The sequence below is a fragment of the Condylostylus longicornis genome, unplaced genomic scaffold (genome assembly GCF_029603195.1).
Source record: "Condylostylus longicornis isolate FDR11 unplaced genomic scaffold, ASM2960319v2 ptg000027l, whole genome shotgun sequence".
Classification (NCBI taxonomy): domain Eukaryota; kingdom Metazoa; phylum Arthropoda; class Insecta; order Diptera; family Dolichopodidae; genus Condylostylus; species Condylostylus longicornis.
In genome coordinates, this window is record NW_026577996.1 from 7,160,473 (window position 1) to 7,182,744 (window position 22,272).

General features: G+C 25.4%; 1 long non-coding RNA gene and 1 other non-coding gene across 2 annotated transcripts in view; one reads left to right on the plus strand and one right to left on the minus strand.

Annotated features, from left to right (window-relative positions):
* Nucleotides 1-310: 310 nt before the first annotated feature.
* On the minus strand, nt 311-382 carry Trnah-gug (transfer RNA histidin (anticodon GUG)). The gene has a single exon. It is a non-coding gene; the product is annotated as a tRNA-His (tRNA).
* Nucleotides 383-19,608: 19,226 nt separating this feature from the next.
* Nucleotides 19,609-22,272, plus strand: part of LOC129607463 (uncharacterized) — a 57,931-nt gene continuing 55,267 nt past the window's right edge. The window contains exon 1 of the long non-coding RNA XR_008696815.1: nt 19,609-19,746. This is a non-coding gene — a long non-coding RNA (uncharacterized LOC129607463). The remainder of the gene's footprint in view (nt 19,747-22,272) is intronic.

Below are 22,272 nucleotides of genomic sequence, written 5' to 3' on the forward strand. Positions count from 1 at the left end.
TTTATTGAATTGCTGATATTAGAAAGAAAGAAAAAATTTAGAGGGGCAAAATATCGATTACTTCTATTGATGTTTAAAAAAATGATTTCGATATCATTGAGGAATTTAAATGTTTTTTGACAAACGGCTTGTCAAACATCTGACTGAAAAACAAATTTTGTGTAAATTGAAAAAATATTTGAAATTTTATGTTTTTTTTTTTTTAAATATTCAAAATAACTAAATGATATAGGTAGTATAGATAATAATTTTTGAAAAAAAAAAAAATTCAAAAAAAAAAGTCTCCAATCCGTGACAATGTTTTTCACATTGCCGTGACCAGGATTCGAACCTGGGTTACTACGGCCACAACGTAGGGTCCTAACCACTAGACGATCACGGCTATATGGAGAACTATAAATACCGTTACTTTATATTAATTTTCTTTTATACAAGTTATTTGATTAAGCTTTTTATTTTTATTTTGCTTCATTTTCATAATAAAAAAAAAGAAAAAGGAAAAAACAGAAACTCAATTGAATATAATTTTATAGCAGCAAAATAATTTTTTTTTAAAGGTATAATACAAAAATACACAAATTTAAAAGCATAACCGTATTTTACCTCGAAGGTAAGGTAGGAAAGAATTAACAAGTAATATAAGAAAAAAATCTCATTATAAATGATTAAATACCAAAACACAAACCAAATCAATCAAATATTCAAAAAGCCAAAGCCATTACAAAAAGTCAACTTGTTTTTTTTTTATATTTTTTTCGTTTTTCTCTTTATCCATTGAAATAATTTCAAAGTATAAACTCGTTGTAACGTACCCGGTCGATACATGAATTTTATTTTTGTAAGTATGTTAAATTACTCACTTGTAATCATTTACCATGACGTTTGTTTTTTAGAGTATAGAGAGATTAAAAGAGTACGCACAACACAACAGCACAGCAGATGAATAAACACAATGTAATATGGTAATGTTTGTGGTCTTGTCTTAAATAGCAATAGCATAGCAACATTAATATTATAAAACAAATTTTTATAAACAACAATATTAACACCAACAAAAACAAATTAACAGCAACAATAACAAACAAAATAGTAATATTAAGACAAAAATATTATTATTATATTAGGAACATTACAAGTTGTACAACATTATTAAGCAAATGCCACATTAGTTTGCTGAAAAAAAAACATAAAAACAAAATATTTTTAATTTATGCTCTACACTTAAAATTATCATATTTAATGCTAGACTGTGGACGCTATGATTAAAACACTGTTAAACCAGTAATAAGAAATATACGAAAAGCTTTTTTCACTACAACTGTTTACACCTCTCATACTACACATATATTCTATACTACACGGTCATTTTGATTTTATGGCGTTTGGCCAATTTCAAATTAACTTAATTTTTTTATGTTATTATTTTTTTTTGTATGTTTTAATGTGCTAAAAATTAAAATTATCTACATTAGAAAAAGAATAATGAAAAACAAAACAAAAAAAAAACGATTATCTTCATCAAAAGTGGTTTCCGATTAGTGACGTTTCTCTACACAAATAAAAAGTTAATCTCTTGCGATATACAAACAAAAACTCATACCTATAACCTACGATTTTTGATACTTTAATATTAATATTAAAAGAAAGAGATAGAGATATAATAGAATAAAATTAAAATAAAACCAAAAATAAGTAAGCAAAAAAATAAAAATACGCGTGCAAGTTTAGAGGAAATGACACAATTGTGGTTTTTCATTAAAAAAAAATAATTGAAAAGTGAGGTTTTTTCAAAAAATATAAAAATAGTGAAATTTGGTCAAAAGATTTTTTATTTTTTAAATTAAAAAAAATAATAAAAAAAAAATTTTGCAAAATAAAAAAAATAAGTGAAAGAATCAAAATTAATTACCAATGGTATGTGATTATAGGTAAATAATATTGTTTAGTGACCTGCTTAACTAATTTTAAATATTGTAAGAAAGAGAGAGTGAGAGGAGAGACAGAATATTAAACAAAAAAAATTACAAAATTTTTCGTGTAATAATTTTTAATTCGACCACAATAGCTATTTTGATTCTATTTAGTGGATGAACAGGTTCTTGTGTAACTTGGAATTGTGCCAAAATAAAAATATTGATTTAGCGCTATAAGAACGTATTCGCAAAACAGTAATTTTGCTTGATAATTATTGTGATTTTGTATAACATTTATACAAACAAAAATTTTGTTAAATTATAATGACAACTGTTACAATTTGACGTTCGAAATATGTGGTTTTAGTGAAACGGAGTAACATGTTATACAGCAACAGTAACAATCGATTTTATTCAATCGATGTATAAAAGAGCGAATGTTATACAATTTTCACAATTGTGCTAACATGTGTTGGAAAATTTTACAAATAAAAAATGAAACACTATAGAGGTAGGGGTGGTAAGTTTTCATCCCGCAATGTTTTTCATTATTGACTGCCACGTTATTTTATTACTCCAAATACTCCCAATCCTTCTAATGCAACCTTTGATTCATTCGTACAATGTAATTCGTAACGAAAAATAAGATTATTCAATTTAGACAAATTAAACTGAATCCATATTTTCCGAATTTCCCACATTCTATAACTACTAAAATAAAAATAATATTATCAATATTATTGACACCATTAACTATTTTTCATCATTAAAAACTTGAAATTTAAACAAAAATATTATAAAAGATAAAATTCTTAAAAAAATAAGAATAATAAAAACTTTTTAAAATATTCATAATTTTCTATATATATATATGCTTATAATATATATTAGATCGCGTTATTAAAATAAAAAATTCATTGCCAGTTTACGTAAACACTTAAAACGTATTACGTATTTATGCAAATTTCATCGAAAAAGGAAAAAAAAGATTCAAATATGAATTGCAATCTATGAATGTACCTTTAAAAACGATGGAAAATAAAAACACAAATAAAACTTACTATTCATAACCGTTATTTTTATTTAACGCTATGCATTAATATACGACCTAATATTATACTTTTCCACGTAAGGTTCCGTAAACATAGATTTATACTCACATAACCGCACATACGTATAAAATAATGCATTGAACACAAATACCGGCGCGCTAAAATTTCAAATCGTATAAATGCACAAAAAGGATATTGCAAATACGATATAATCATATAAATGATTACTCAATATTTTCAAAACATCTAAAAAAGTAATAGAGAAAAACGAGAAAAAAGGAAAATGCATTTTATTTGAAATTTTTCTTTTCAACTTCTTTTTTTTTTAGTGTTGTGCCAAAAAATATAAAAACGCTTTGTCAAAATTGTAAATTGCTAAAAATATTTAGAGCATTACAAACATTTATACAAATGCATATCTACACATACATTTGCATATATAATAAGAATTTTTAAAAGCTTTAACTTTCTTTTTTTTACTCGTTTTTCGGAATTAATTTGAAAAATAACTTTGCTTTTAAAAAAAGTTTGCTATATTTTTTTTGTTACTTTTACTATAGAGTAGGAAAAAATTACTTAAATCAATAATATTATTCATAAATATTGTGTACAAAATATTGTTAAGTGTAAAAACATGCATACGTGCGTATATGTTTGCAGGGTGGTTTAAAAATAGGGGTATTCATTGTCGAAAGTAGTGCATAAAATATGGAAGGTTTGGATGTGTTATTTTGGATCAATTGTAATATTTCGTCAGATTAATGAATATTTATATAATATCGTAAATATTTTTTACGATATAATTTACGATATACCATAAAAATGACGTCATTTGAATGAATTATGTATTAATATGACACCATATTGATATATATTTCTTGAAATATCGTTAACATATTACGATATAATTTACGATGTGCCATAAAATTATATCGTGAGGTATCAACAACAAAAAAAACTGAAAGGAAACATTTAATCCTTTTTCTTGATTATTGGTAATTGAGTCCTGCGCGCTGGAATCCAAAAATGATTCGAATATTCGACTTTCTATTTCAGAATGCGATTTCAGAAAAAATCTTTAAAACATAAATGTTGGAAGCAAGTTTTGTGTAGTCACACTTTGGAAGCGGGGGTTGCAGTTGAACACCTACGTACATCTCCAATAATTTATATTTTTTTAAAATCGATTATAATAATTTGGAAAATTGTTATATAATCAATAAAATCCGATTGAATGTATTTATTTTTTTTCGATGAAATTTGATGTCCAAATATGTAGGCGGAAAATAAATTGTTAGACTGTAATTTCTTTTTATAATTAGCAATATTTACTGAACATAAAATGTATATTATGATTTAAATATTTTTATATACTCAATATAATATACACACAAATAGTATATTCATTAACATGTTGCATTATTAACAAGTGTACGCCTATAACTATGTAATTGCGAGTATAAATACAATACAAACATTCAATACTCCTCATACGTTTTAATGACGTATATTATGTGGGAGTCCAGTATATTATGTAGGAGATAAATAAAGGTAGGTATACGAGTAAATATGTATAATTATAAATATTTCAATATGTGAACATTAAGTGAACCATAAGCAGATTAAAAAAAAATGAAAAAAAAAAGTTGATCCTTTTATAATCTGCTGAGCACTCTATGATTATTAAGTTTTCAAACATTTTGTATAAACTAAAAAACAAATTTTATCCTTATTTTTGTATGCGTTTATGCATTTTATATAAAATTTTAATATACAATTCATTGTAGATGTGCTGGACAGAATTTAATAGGAACGATAACCAAAAAAAAAAAATAAGAATAATAAAGAAGAATGTAGAAAACATTGAAAATAAAGGAATCAAAGAGGATTTTTTGTGAAAGTATAGATACACTTACATACACATACCCTATAGGTATGAATGCAAAACTGACCTAAAACAGTTTTGTAATATTGTATAAAAATTACAAGATTTTTATATATAAAGAGTTGTGTGTGAATAAAATAAAGGACTTAAAACTGTTTTATTTATTTTTGATTGTTGCTTGTTTTACTTTCAGTTTTAGTTTTTTTGGACCCAAATGCAATAACCAAAATCCGAATAGAAAATTTATTTATTTTAGTTATTATAAACTTACATATTATAAGCATGTGCACGTCTACATCCTATACATTCATAGATAAAAAATATCCTGTGATATAATATTGAACACATGAGTAAAATGCATGCAGTGTGCAGGACATGGTAGAATATTTATTTGTTACTATTAAAATTTTCGTTACAGATTTATTGTTTTTCTTCCACTACTACCAACTTGTTTCGTATTTTTATTTTCGAGGATATAAGAGAAAATTTGAAATATTTGAATATTAAATATTAAAACTATATCTAAGTATATCTAGGTATAATTTGAAAAGCGTAGGTTGGAATTGGTTAGTTACTGTGGTTACCATTACTAGTTTTATAACTAAATTTAAAATTTGATAAATTTTCTCTAGATTATTAAATAAAAATTTGTTAGATAAATAATTTAATATATGAGCATGAAACTAACAGAGTCGAATATGCAAAATATTTGAATATATTTAGTGAATTTTTGTACTTGTTGTATTTAAGTTAAAATTTGTAAAAAATCGGAATTAGACTTGTATGAGTATTTCAGCAAAATTATTGTGATTGTTTTTTGAAAATTCAGAAATTGTTTTTGCGGGAAACCCCTACCTAATTCATATAAAATAGGATCAGTATGGTGCAGTCTACAGCGTAGTAAAATTGATGATTGGTGATTACATTGATGATTAAATGGCCACCTAATTAACAGCTGATTTAACCAAGATGACATATTTTACACTTAGTTCAGTTTGATAAATTGAATATATTGCAAAATTTCAACAACAGCACACTGTTGGCATCCAATGAACACTTCAATAGATCTAGGATTATTTAAAATTATTGATGCATACAAATATGTATACACCAATAAATTCGTGTTATTTTACCCGAAAGTATATTGCATAAATTGACCGAAAATTGAGGTTTTCAAATTCTTTCGTACAATTTCGGACACTTATTAATCCATTGATGAAAAAAATGAATTGTGATTTAATCGGTATTAGACATCAATCCATTGATGTATGTAGGTACCATCTTCGCATCTTCATACTCCAATGTATTATTAGTATATAACTTAAAAATTTTATTCATTAAACTTACCCAAACTTGGTTGTAAATAATAAATTATCAAATCTAGTTCACTTTTCCTCCCAATATTTTGCTAAAATCACTACAAATGGTTACCTTCATATTAAACTCGAGTGTTCACTACATATATATACGCCTGCATAAAAAATAATAATAAAGAACTTGGTGGAATTACAAAATTTTCTACTTTTGATTATTTTGATTACACACACACACACATATAAGTAATTATTTAAGCAAAATAAAATAAAAAAAATGTAAACAACCGTAAGTATTAAAAAGTTTTACAATAATGCACAAATAATTAAAGTCTGGACATATTCAGGAGACAGAATATTTTGAAAACCAAATGGAACTTTGATTAATATGCACTTTTACTTTACTTTATACTTAATATATTAAAAACGAAAAAAAAAACAAAGAAAATATCAAAAAATTTAAAAAAGGATTGCATTAACCAATATCTACGCTTTTGTATTTGTAATTCGAAAAATTTTTAAAATTAAAATTGACATGTAATATTGATATGGTTAAATATAATGGGCTCAAAATACACCTCCAAACATATACATATATGTATGTACATGTTGTATGAAGTGAAGGATTTATCAAATACTTACATTACATTTACGAATATAACGGGCATTTTTATAAATGTGTGTAGGTTTGTTTAAACTTATTATGTATAATAAATTAATAAAATGAGTGAAATATTGCCTACAGGTGTATACAGAGGATTCCAAATTTGAATAATTAATTGAGTTTTGGTTCAATATGAGCTCAGTTTAAGGAAATTGGAATATAAAAATTGTGTCATTGAAACCTATTTACTCTTGCCGAATTCGTGTATGCGCTTGCTGAATGGATAAACTCATACTTACCCCTTCTCTAGATTCCCTGCGAAGATGCATCGAAATCTCTTCCGTTTTCATGCAGAACCTGTAAGCGGTTCTAAACTATTGTAGATAAGGTGTGTAGAATGTCAAATTGTCTTGTTAATAGTTCCAAGAGTTCTCTATCAGGCAGTTTCCCATTACTATTTTTTATTTATTACTCTCACTTTAAAACATGAATAGTTTCACTTTAAAACATGAATAGTTTCACTTTAAAACATGAATTCAAGAGTAACAGAATCTGTCCTGAGCTTTGGCTCCTTACGTAATTAAAAGATAATGTTTACTGCAGAACTAGTCCAATTTCCTACCGAAAAGTTTCTATATTTTCTACTCAAAAATTACTTACCCTTGCAATTGTTCAGAAATACATAATTTTGTTTCGAAATTAGATGACATTTGTCTCATATTAGGCATATTTCATATTATGTGGAATGCGTTCTCTCTTCTATTTACTCTCAAATGTAATTTGATTCTCTCTCAATAAACTATACATCATTGAAATTCTCCCTTAAATAATTTTATATTAAAAATTACACACTCTGTTTCTCATATTATGAATTTTTCACATACCTATATTATGTATAAGTATACGAAGTTAAAGCATTATAATGTAGTAATGTTGTAGTAATGGTAATATTGTATAAGTTTGGTATTAATTTTTAACTTTGATTTATAGGTATAGAATATTATTTGCACATTTAATGATATGAAGTGCACCATTTGCGGTTTTTTGATTTTTGTGGTTTGAAATCAATATTTATTTAGGATATATTTTACTCAAAAAAATTTTTCAAAATTCAGTTAATTTAGAAAGTTTTATTTTGATATAAGATCAATGTTATTTTATTTTTCGAATACATTTATACATACGTACAATATTCTCACTATATTGGATTTTATTTTTGACATTAATATAAAAGAGCGTAATTTTCAATTTAAAATTTTTCTTTCAAATAGCTAGGTTTTTAGTTTTTAAATCGGATTTGTCTCAAAAAAATTTTTTTTTTGTAATGAAAAACCGCATTTAAGAATTTTAAAGGAATTACAAGAATATAATTAGGTAGATTCATATATACATGTATGTAGGTAAAAATGTTTTTTAAATCCTAATGCCAATATGGTACTTTTCTCCTTATATTTACTTAATTGAACTATTCTAATAAATTAGAATTAAAATGAAATGAAAAATAATGAAGATGAATTTTCTAAAACAGTTTAATTTTGTTTCATAAAATTTACTTTATATTTAAGTTGGTTTTTTATGTGTAATCCGCTTAATTTTTAGTTATTTTAGGTGATTGTATAACCGATACAGTCGTATGGATTTTTTTTTAAATTCACTTTAAAAAATACAACGAATCCAATTAAATGGGGTTTTGGAATTTAGTATAATAAATAATTTTAGTCACCAAAATTTTGCAAGCTTAACTGAATTAGTTTTTGAGTTATCGCTCGGACCACCCGTCTGACAGGCAGATATGGTTAAATCTACTCAAAATTTGACAATGATCAAAAACAAATACTTGGGTCTGTGTCTAACACGACTAATACTTGTCGTTACAAATACTTATGTTTTCTTACGTGATACGAGTGCCCCAAACTTTTTTTATTAGATTTTTCAAAATTCGCTCAAAAACCAAATTGAGTGCAAAAACCAAATTCAGAGCAAAGACTCAATCGTGAGTACTGATTAAATGAGATGAAAATATAAAAATTTTTTATAATATTTCATCCTTTCTCCATTATACGTTTCCATTTTTGCATTGTATATGGTTTTGCATTTATTAAATATTTTCATTCAATTAAAATATGAACTGGAAATCAATTCAATTCCACAAAATATTCAATTTTAATAAATTATTCTTGAACATACATGAAATTTCAATAATTTCAGAGTTATTTTTAATAAAATTTTCATTTTACTTAATTAACTTTTGAATCCTGAATATTTTAAAGTGTACATATACAATATTCGCTCACAATAATAAAATCTATTGTGAATTAACTGCATATTATACAACATCAATTTTATTATAATAAAAAACTAACATATTTAAAACATAACATTGATGTACTTACAATAATAATTAAATAGTGCAATTAATAATAAACTTGAAAATGATGGAAATGAAAAAAAAAAGTTAATATTTAAAATATAAATATTTAAAATAACATAAAAAACATGATGCATAAAATTCATTCAGCATGATAAAACATAATGTATAAAAAACAATTATATTTAATTTATTTAATTATACAAAAGTATTATGATAGCGTCATCACATTTTACATAATATTAAGTAAGTGAGTGAGTATATAACAATGTATATTTTATTTATATTTAGTTTTTATTTTTTATTGCCTTGGTTAATTTTTAATTAGTGATACTAATTACATAAAAAATAAAATTAAAAAATAAAAAATTTAATATTGTGTTAAAATTTACATCGTTTCTTAAAATTGCCACAGTACGGCGTGATTGTCTGCATAGAAAAATTGTCAAATTTACTGAACTAATGAAGAAGTGTCATTCAAGTTTTAATATAAGCAGAAACAATCTGAGAGAGCAAAAATAAACTTCCGGTCAAAGAGAGAATCGATTTGATTACATCATTATTTCCTGCGGGTTCGATAAAATTAGATTAAAAATCATGAATGATTACTTGAAAAGCATCAATCTCTATATTTTGTATATTATTATTCTATTATGGTAATTTACGTCCAGTTGCAAAGTACGATGCTCAAAGTTAAATCTCTACATTTTGAGCAATACCAGTTTTGTTACCTTCTTTTCCGATGTAAGGAATTCCATTGAGCGGATATGCTGTTTTAGAATCATACAGCCATTAAATTTTCGATATACTGAATACTAAAAAAATTAACAGCGACAACGACAGTACGTTAGTTGTTCGTCTACTGTCAATTTTTTCTCATTACTCTAAATTTCAATACATATATAGATTTTTATATATAATTGTCCATTTACATTTTACGATAAGATATTTTACTTAAAATTGTGAACATTTTTGTAATAGCTGTAATAGCGCAAAGAAGAATTTGCGGTTTGAAAAGAAAATGCGTATTGAATTTGCGTATTGAAACTATGGCAACATTCAACTATAATGACAGCCAAATTGGCCATTAAACTTTCCGAAATTATGAAATTTAACTTTCGTAGTAGTATTTAAAAAAAATTAATATAACTCAAGTAGAGTTAAAAATTAAATAAATTCCTGAATTTTATTAAAAACTACATGAAAAAAAATTAAAATAAATAAAATGATAAAAAAAAAATAATGAAAGAAAAAAGATAAAAGAAAATATTGCAAATTAACGCTTAAATGCGATAGTAATTGTGTGTGGAAAACCGCAAAAATTTTTTTTCTTTCTCTTATTTTTAATATAAAATAAAAACTAAATGAAAAATTATTTTATTATATTATAAATAGTAAACTACAATATCCAGCACAATATGCACACCATAATTTTAATATGCACGTAATTCTACATGACGTCTATGTATGTGTGTGTTGGTGTGCGATACATACTTCATCTATTCTATGTACTTAATACTGAAAATTAAATGCAATCCAAGTGAATAATTTGACAATTATTTTGTGCTCGCTATAAATGTAAGTATGATGAGCTTGTTAGAAGGTAATTTTTTTTTCTATATTGGCAATGAAAAAATAAAAGTAAAATAAAATAAATTGAAATAAAATTTTTAATTTGTTTTAGCTTTGTGAAATCATCTTTATTTTACGTACGTATGTGTCATTCTAAAGGCTGTCATGTATTGTGACTAAGGCTGGATATGTTGAAGCTTATTAAAATTGTTTACAATAAAATACAATAACCAAGAAATTAGAATGAAGAGGAGCCACATATTGGAAGGAGATGTAGCTACAAAAGTATGAATTGAAACTTTTATACAAAAGTAATTTATTGAACACAATCAATAGAACTGCAGGCATTTTTAGAAAAATCTCTAACAGAGTACTTTGATACCCCTGTATCAAGATACTGATACAATAATGTCAAATGTTTAAATAATAATAAATTATAAAACACTTAACCAAAATTATGAATATTAAATTATGAATATAAGATTCAAATGAACGAAATGAAAAACAATGTCGAATTAGTTGCAAATTGTGGTCGTATATACATCATTATAATACAAGAGCTGTCAACCAGTTTAGAACATACGCTTCTCGAAGCTTACGTGGTCTTGCTGCTGTTTTAAATACTTCTATAACGCAATACAACCAGTTGCCAAGTAGTTGAAGAAATTTGTCTGCTCTTGCAGTATTAATTAATTTTTTGTCTACTAATTAATTTCTTACACTAACTTATGCAATCAAATACTTTTAAATTTTTTTATTTTTTACAATATTGTAAATCGAATCATGCTAACAAACTCTGTCCAACCTAAATTCTTCTGAGATGATGTTTTAATAAATAAATAAATAATGGCAAGGACATACGTTTAAGGGATTATAAACCATATTAGACCGAATTTATACAACTACAAACAGTATATTAATTTTTGTTAAAAAAATAATTTATTTTATAAAAGAATTTGAATAAAATCTTCTATACATACGCTTAGTTTATTTATGAGTTTTATCAAAAATGCTGTTGAAGAAATTTGTAATAAATCCACGATTTGATTTTTGATATTTTAGAAGCTAGGACAATTAAATATAATATTTTGCTTATAATTGTTGTAATAAATAAGGAAAATTTTAATTAATTAATATTTGGACTTGATTTAAATGCCTTAGAAAACATTTATATTATATACACACATATGAGAGCCATCTAAGAGAGAACCATTAACATATAACTTAATATTATCGAATTTTACGACTCTTATATTATTCAAATGTTTTTGTCTCTTTCCATGATTTTGAAGAGAAACAATATTTTATATCTCCGAATCGGATAATGACAAATTACGATAATGACAAAATTATTAATAGTATGCTAATGAGAGTTTTGTAGTATGGTTGACTAAAATAATAATAATTGAAATAATTTATTGTCATTCATATTGTATAGAGTAATTAGACGAAGAGAATTTTCGGAATTCGAACATTGTTTAATATTGCGGGTCAAAATTGTTAATATTTGCAATAATTTATCAAATTAATTCACAAAATAAAAAGAATGATTCAAAAAAGTAACACAAAAAAAAACAAATGTACGGTCATTCATGGAACTCAATATTAAAATTATTTAATAAAATTATCCAGATTCCAGATTCACAGATCATCCATAGAGGCTGTTATACAGCATCCGCTTTGAAAGTATTAGGTCACAAGTTCGAATCCAGGAGAAAATTTTTTTCTTTATTTACGAGTACCTGCTTTGCATCTTGCCAACGTTCTTTATTTGTTCTTTATAGTTGAATGAAAAAATTTTCATTAATCATTTGAGAACGGCGGAGCCGGATCATAAGTAAAATTTATATACATATTTAACATTTGAACTAATGAATTCTAATACAATTATTGATTTTAATTAAAAAAAAATACAATTGTTTTACACACAGTATAAATTTTTCAATAAATGTTCTAGATTTTTCTAAATTCGCTTATTCGAATACAAAAACACGGACGTTTATACAATACACATACACAAGTATATTAAATGGTTGCTTCAAAACGAATTCCTTAAAGAGAAAATTCGTGATTGCTTAGAGCTACATTCAATAAAAGATGATTTTTTAATATATGGGCAACAATAAATAATTTACAAAACTAATCACATTGAAAATTAAAATACGCAAATTTATAGTCCGTAATACTAAATTAAGCGTTTAAATATGAGGTAGACAAGGAAGAGGAGAAAATGTTTTTTTTTATTGTATAACAGTTTTTTTTATTATAATATTCTTATGTGTTTTGTATACGTTTAAAGTTGGTGAAATGAGTTTGTCACGAAATTTTAGTATCCTTCTACATTGAATGTGCATTTTATTTTGAATATTTTTAAAGAATAATATTTTGTACATGCGATTAGTTAATAATAAATAAATTGATGTTTTAATTATTAATACATTATATTAAATGAATAAATAAATAATTGACTTTGGTAAAAGGTTATACAAATGGTATACGAATACGTACAAATATTCCTGAGCCGCAGTTCATTATTGATGTCCATGAACCTTGTATATCAAGGTTGATGTCTACGGCGAGCGTTAATTTCATTTTGAAACTTGAAAAATTAGTGCCATATTCAATTTTAATCACGCAAGCCTATAATTTAAGCCTAGAATTTACAGTATTTGCTGTATTCAAAATACTGCTCTAAGCTAAACCCGTAATACTTCCAATTATAATTTAATACAAGAGGCAATTGTGATAATTTATATATGTACCTTAGATCAATATAGGCTATGACTTTGGTAATCCAGAGACTCAGGCTTTCGAAACTTGTATATTACAATTTAAATGGGATTTTTTTCATACCAAAAATTTTTTATATTCTTCAGTTTGCATATTAGGTTCAAAACGCGAATCCAGAATTTCAATTCGACAAATTCGGTATCATCCAAAAACAAACTTTTGAGTTTGATTTTGCACGTACACAGATTTTCATTTCTTTCAGCCTGACACAGATAGCTGTCTTCAAATTTCAAATTTGAAATTTCATTCACTTAGTAGACCAGTCACGTAATAACTTAGTTTTAACGGTGCTCCCCAAATTTTTCCAGCTGAACCACTCTTTCTTCTTAATGTCAGTTGTTTGGTTGGAAGGAAAACCTTGTATTTCTTGTTATACACTTTATTCATTCCTTACTTTTTCAATTAGGTCCTTTAGAAAAGAAAAGGTCAAGAGTTATTTACACGCACTTTAACCTAAAAATGGGCGTACATATTTTATTTTGTACAATCACAAAGTATATTTTAAAAGGTTGATGAAAGCAGTTTGGAAAACTACAAGTAAAATTAACATGCAAGTAAATCAATAAAACTCGAATTATGACCTAAAGTCAGTAACGTGCGTTTACGCATAAATTTTAATATTATGCGTGAAAAATTATTTCTATACACACATTTTAACTTAAAATAATTTTCTTCAATCCTCAGACATTCTGTAGACTGACCAATTAAAAAGTTTTATCAAAAACATTAAAAATTTAGAAAAAAATTTTTAATTTTTACTTTTTACAGCTTCATTCGCAATATGAATAATAATGTGATTGCACTACAAATTTTTGAACTCTCCAAAACAGAATATTGTTCTACAGTTATGTACCCATACATATATGTAAGTATATGTGAGTATATGTGTGTATAAATATTGAATTTAAATGTTCTGATGTGTACAAATTAAGCGGTTGAAGTTGAATATTAATTAATTTGATAAATGGCGCCAGGAAGTTTATGACCAAGCTATTTTTAAAATGTAGAGGTTAAGAGAAAAAAAACAAGAAAAAAATCAATGAAAAAATTTTGAATATTGAAAAGAGAAAATTTTTAACATATTATATAATTTATTTCTCTATGTAATACGTGTATGTGTGTACACGTATATGAAAAATAATATTCTGAATATGTCCATGTAATCATATGTGAAGGCGTTTTCTCGCAATTACTGATTCCAATCACAGAATAATATTTTCATTATCAGCTTAGAAAATTTTTAATATTATTTTAATTGGATTGTTGATATTCTGACATAGACGTCTTTTTTTGAAAATTAATAGTTTCAGAAGTTGTAAAATTTTTAATGAGTTCCTCAATCATAAATTGATTAAATGAAATTTTCAGTGATTTGGTGATATTAAAGGTTCAGTGTAGAACAACAGAACGTAGTAGAGTAATAGTGAAACTTACATATACATCATATACATATTTTGCGTTCTTGACAGACGTATAAATAAAAATTCTACGCAATTTTCATACATTTTGCATCCCAGAGCAAGATAATTTCATTTTCGGTTTTTTTCCTTATATTTCCTGTTCCAGATAGAAATAAGTTCGTTTTCTGTTCTTTTACCCTATATATTTCGCGTTCCAGACAGACATAAAATCGTTTTCTCTTCCTTTTCCTTAAATTTCGCTTTCCAGATAGGCATAAAATCGTTTTCTCTTCCTTTTCCTTAAATTTCGCGTTCCAGATAGACATAAATTCGTTATCTATTCCTTTTACTTCTATTTCGGGTTCTAGGCAGACAAAAATTCGCGTTCCAGACAGACACAAATTCGTTTTCTTGTTATTTTACCCTATCTTTCGCGTTCCAGACAGACACAAATTTGTTTCAATTCTTTTTCCGTACATGTTTCGCGCTTCAGACAGACATAAATTAGTTTTCTGTTCTTTTACCCTATATCTTTCGCATTCCAGACAGACACAAATTCGTTTTTTGTTCTTTTACCCTATGTTTCGCGTTCCAGACAGACATAGGTTCGTTTTCGGTTCTTTCTCCTTATATTTCCCGTTCCAGACAGACATGAACTTGTTTTCTGTTCTTTTTCCTTAAATTTCGCGTTCCAGATAGACATAAATTCGTTATCTATTCCTTTTATTTCTATTTCGGGTTCTAGGCAGACAAAAATTCGTTTTCTATTCTTTTTCCGTATATTTCGCGTTCCAGACAGACACAAATTCGTTTTTTGTTCTTTTACCCTATGTTTCGCGTTCCAGACAGACATAGGTTCGTTTTCGGTTCTTTCTCCTTATATTTCCCGTTCCAGACAGACATGAACTTGTTTTCTGTAAAATTTTAGTAGTTATTTCCATGTAAAAAATTTAATATATAAAAATTATGTCGCATAATTCCGTTAACTTACTGAAAACCATCATTTTTTCAATGATTGACATGCTTTTATTCATTACGGTTATTGTAGAACTTTAAAATTTTCAAAGGACATTTTAATATCTTTGATTTTTCCGCGGTGCACATCATTAAACTACATAAATGGAAAAAACAATCTATATGTAGTTTAACGATGCTTAACATTTAATTATTCAAATTATTATTTATTCTTTATTTTTATTTCAACTTTTTGCACAAAATTTATTTTTAATTCATTTATAATTAATATTAATTAGAAAAATATTATTTAAGATCTTTAAAGAATTGCTATTGTGTAATATACGAAAAAAAAACCAATTTTTGATTATATAACCGCTAAGTAATGCAATCTTTTATCCTATACTTTAAAGCAATTACTTTTACACACATTTTTGTTGCCCTTTTTCAAAATCCTTGATATAATCATTATAATTTCTATTTTCATTAGTATATAATATATATGTATACCAATATAAGAATTAGAGTTACCGTTTATTCTTTCTTTGCAAAAGTCTCAAAGAAGTAAATTTTGTACACTCAAAGGAATTTCAGCACGAACAAATTTGAAAATGCTTTTGGAGGTTCAAATTTTAAAAAAACATATCTAAATAGGTGTTAGGGAGACATACCTAAATAGGTGTCAAATCAAGGGAGTTGGACTGTATGTGGATAATATGATATTTTCGTATCACAGTACTTAAATGAATTGCATTAGAAACCATTTGAATTTGAAATATTTCAAAATTTGCATACTTTTATATTAAATTTTTCCTTAATACTTTCAGAGACAGCAACCCTTATATTTCTGATTCAGTATATTTCTATATATATATAAATAAATTGCAAAAAGAGACTATTTCAAAATTTGTTACAATTCTCAAATATACTCGTACAATATATATATATTGAAAAAGAGTTAATCCAAAGTGCATTACCATAATTGGACAATAAAAAATTAAAACACAGAGAAAAATAAAATATACAATTCCAGGACATCTCGTTAATCACCCTTTAATATATTGTTATTATAGAATAGAAGCGTAAATACATACACACATACAAACACATAATTATAATACTGATTATAGATAAATTTTAATATTATATATGTATACTTTTAAGCATATACATTCAAGCATAGCATTGTATACTAATGTAATAAATCGTAATCTAAATCTTTAGAAAAGTTCAAATTCTATGAAAGAATAAAATTTTCCAATGTTTAAAACAAAGCGAATTATATTTTATATAAAGCGCGCGAATAATAAACTTTAAAAATGCCATCTATGAATTATAATTGTAATTTATATATGCATATACGTAGATCGCTGTACATTACACATTCAAGTATACACGTATATTATATTAAAAGTACATATATAGTACGCAACACAATTAATAAATCAAATGGTCTTTGATGTTTATTCGAGTGAATCAAATAAATTTTAATTCTTGATGCATTTTCTGTCCAGTTCTTCTTCTTTTGCTTCTTTTTTTAAAGCTTTAGCTTAAAAATTTTTCATTGTTTGCTCCTTCACTCTTTTTGTTTTTGTTGTTTTAATTTTTCTTATTTTTTCTATTATTTTAATTTACTGCATTTTATTTTGTATATTTATTTATTATAAAAATTGCATTGTATTAATGAACTTGAAAAAAAATAATATTATCACATTTAAAACACAAATAAAATGTATGTCTGTAGGTTCATAATGCCATATATGAATATGTATATGTGCATATGCATAGTGTGGTGTATGTGAATTTGAGTGAAAAAATTTAATATAATAATTCTGTGGTGGGCGTTCAAAAGAGTATAATTCCAAAAGTAAAATTTTCAAGAAAAAGAAAAAACTGAATAAAATTATAGAGTTGCGTATAATCTAGCAATTCATGCAGAAGATTAATGTTTTTAGACATCAATTGGGTTTGCTAAATTTTTAGAAATTGAAAGAACGGGGGCTTATTTTCTCATTTGAGTTGCGGTCATTTCAATTCAGCCAACTATTAGTTTAAACTTATGTATAAAGTTTTAGGGAAATCCCCTGATTGTTTTCTTAAAACGAAGTCGAATTTAAGATACTGATCTGGTCCAGGCTCGCTATAGTATGCAATGCGCTCAGTTAAAAGAACTGCGATTCATCTTTGTGGTCAAAAAAGTACCAATGCAAATTTATAAAGCAGCAACAACCAACATTATTGTGGTAGTAACAGTTGCGGTTTGTAATGGTTTCGGTTATATACTAATTTCATCAATTAAATTTTAAAGGGGTTCTAAATGCAATTTGTTTATATTATTTTTGCAGAACCTGGAGCACGAGTTTTGTTCATTACATTTATCAAATAATATTATTTAAAAAAAAAATGGATTTATGCTACTTTGAATGCTCACCACAGAATTATTTATGGAAATTTTAAAATAAAACTCATCATAATAATAAATACTTACACATTTTAATTAATTAATTTATTTTTGCGATTTTAAAATAAATTAAATTGAATTATTTTTTCATATACAGAGTGTTCGTAATTTAAAATTGTATTTTAATTTTGCAAGTTAATAAAATTGTTAATTGCAATTCGCTAAAATTTGTTTTATAATAAAAAAAACTAAAATCATCTTATATTTTGACACTTCCATTAATTCTTCACTAAGAAAAAAAAAAAACTCAATGTGTCAAAGATAACATGACATATAATATTAATGCGATTTTCTATATTGTTTTCATCAAATGTCAGTCTTGTCAAAGAAATTTAATATTAGATGCAATGTTTTCGCCGAATCAAATTTTAATGATATTTTCAATCAAATTAATAAATTAATAATAACTATTTTATCAAATTTTTATCCTGACAATTAATTACTCTTTGTTTTTCCTTTGGGAAATTTAATAAAAATCTGTTCATTTTTTGACAGCAGTTGTTAAACAGTTGAAATTTTTTAATTAGTAGTTATGAAAATTTTTATTATTAAACTTGATGTCAAATTAATTTTTTTAAATTTGTATAACAATTCCTCAAATATAAATTATAAATTCTTTATATGAAAATAATGAAGAATTATTAATAGAAAATTTGGTTGAGCTGGTACATATTAGAACTGCCTTTAAAAAAAGTTTTATGTAATATTGCATAGTGTAAGGATGAAGCTAAAAACCAGAAAGCTTTTAAGCTTCACATAAAAATTTGCAAAATTTGGCTGTTCAGGGGGTTAGAACTGGGTTTAGTCAAGGCTGGAGGAGATTAATAACCTCACTTATTTGAAGAAGTCAGAAATATTTTTGTTTTAACGAAATGTAGTCTTTATCGATACCAATTAATAAGTTGTCATAATTTGAGATGGCCCCATCCTTGATATTGACAATTAAGAAATGCTATAGCAGTCACCATCAAACGAACTTGACAGTGATAGTAAATTGTACACTCAATGAAATATTGTGCCTTCTACTACTCTATATTTACGTATTTCTTAAAATTGTGTCTTGCGCTAATTTAAAAAAAAAAAAGAAAAAAGAAAATCAAATCCAATAAAAATAAAATGATAACCTTGACTTTGTAAATAATCAACTCTTATAAAATTTATTTCTGCTCTTTTTTTTTCTTGTTATTGTTTTTTATAATATAAGCGCGTTAAATAGCTCTTTGTAGTAAAATATTTAACGAAGCGTTACTAAAATGCAGTAGTTAGTAGTTCAACTAATCTAATTGTTTACTAGTTGTTTTTTTTGTTGTCTTCTTATTTAAAATAGTATGACGGTATACGGTATGACTGTACATAAAAATTCATGTGGTTTTTTTTTTGTAAACTCAAATATAAAGTTTAAAAATTAATGTTTTGCTTTTTTTTTATAAAAAGGTAAAAATTTTAATTGCGAACTTATTTTGCTTTTGTTCAGAACTAGTGATTCTATTGTTACAATTTAATCTCTAAAGACTAATTAAATACTGAAAGAGTTCATATTAAAAAAAAACATAAAACAAATGAAACTATAAAAAATCAATTAAATAAAATAACAAATTAATTCCATAAACGAAAAATAAAAACAAAAAAAAAAAAGAGAAATAGAAAATAAAAGTGAGCGAGTAAAATTAGTAATTTTTATGGAAAAATAATTGGATGGGTAATCCTGATTTTCTGAGAAAAAAAATTGAAACAAAATAAACAAAAAATTTTTTAATTTAATTGGCCACCCACAGTGTTATTTATAAAATGGTATAAAAAATAGTTTACCGTTAATGTTGTCAAGCTAGAAAGGTTAGGCCATATAGCCAAGGTTAGGCGTGCTTGGAATAATGAGACTTATATCGATTCAACGAATAGATACTAGTGCAGTTTAGTCTAAATGATTTCTACAGACTGTCGTGATGCCGTAAAGTGAAGAGGAGGTCGTGACCTTTTTCTATAGCTTGATATCAGTCCTAAGATGGTGGAAACCAAAATTCTTGTTGTCGTTATTCTATTATAGATTTAATGAATGATAAGTATAAAGAATCTTAACAAGTACATGACAAATAAACTAGAATTCACACCTGAAACTTGTATTCATACTAGGTTTAACTGAATTTATTAATAGAGGTCGCCTTAGCCTTACCTAATCAAAGTTAACCTAGGTTTGTGTCAATCGAAAATTGGTTAAATTTTTATAATAACGTTCTTTGTAATATATCACTAAAATATTTCTCTTAATAAAAGTGTCTAAGGACTGGCATTTATAAATCGAAGGCCACACAAATACTGAATCAGTTAAACGACTTTCACGCAATCGTCAAGCATATCTTCTGCAATCTCATCCGAATCATATCCGAATTGATATAGTTGGTTTTTTTGTCAATTCCCAAATTGGCAATATCCAATACTTTACTAGCAGTATCATTATACATCAAACTTATTCCTTGCTCGACAGAAATTTAAAAAAACCCGGTTTAATTCACTTGATTTCACTTGATTAATGATTATTAAGCGCAATATACAAAGCGACACCTATTGAGTTTTGTTTATACAGTCGAATATATTCTGAAAAATATTTTGTGTAGTTGCTAAGCTGTTAGACAAAGCATATGTCAAATGATCACTAAATATTTCAAAAAAAAAGAAAAATATACAAAAATAATAAAAAAAAATTTACAAATGCTTCTAATGCACTTCCTTGTTTATTAATAAAAATTTACGCAATTCTTGTTATATACAAATTTGGTGTGGCCACCTTGAAAGTCATGTATAAATTTTGTTTTCCTTTTATATTAATTCCATTTTCTTTAAATTTTTCCTTATATACAAAAATATTGTATTCCTCATGAAAATTAATTAGAAAATTCCATGGGGGTGATAGTGATGAATTTATTTTATTGATGAAATACAGCTAGCTTATTTATTTGTGCATACATACTGATATATATACATATATATATTAATTAATTAATTTTTTTTCTTTTTCGGTATTCACTTATACTTTTTTTCAAGGTTATTTAATTTTATATTAGTTGTATATTTGCGACATGTGGTATTCTTCTGGGGATTTCTTCATAAGTATAATGTTAAAAATAAATATAGATTTTAACTTTTAAGATTTATTAGAAAATTTTCCATGTTTAGCATAAGCAATTTAACAAAATTATCATAATCAATCACTTATATTGAATTGAACGTGTGTTAAGGATTTTTGAGTTTTCTGTTTAAAATTTGAAATGCAAACACGAAAGAAATTCAAAATTTTTTAATATTTTCAATCAGTTTTCTTCCATTAAATATAAAATTTCTTGTAAATAATGAGAGAGATTCGAAATTTCTTGAGAGCATAAAAATTAATTTATATAATCATTTACTAGCGGCGCGATTGCAAAGCTTTGATGGAAATCGTTGAATTTTTTAACACATTTTTTAATTAAACTGGAAGAGATAGATTTTTGTTTTGAAGAAAATTTCTTAAACTTTTATTTAAATAAAGAATTTAACTAAAACGAAATTATAATAGAATAAAATAGAACATTTTTTTTTATGTCAAAATTACACTTTAATCCTTTGTCATTGTATAAAACTATGTCGCACAATAGAATTTACACAATTAATAATTTATTTTCTAGAAAAATGTAAACTAAAATTTTTTTATAAATTTCATTCTCATATAGTAAATATGTCAAAGTGACATCAAAATTTATATAATATAAAAGGTCTTTAAACAATAATAATCGCACCAAATTCAAAACACATAAAAAATCAAAGACATGACAACATGTAAAAACACGAACAATAATCACAAATAAAAATATAAACTAATTAATTAATTTGCATTACACCTAATAAACGCTGACCCAAAAACATCTTAATATAATGTTAAAATGACTCATATGGATATTACTACACAGAATATTGAATAGAACTATT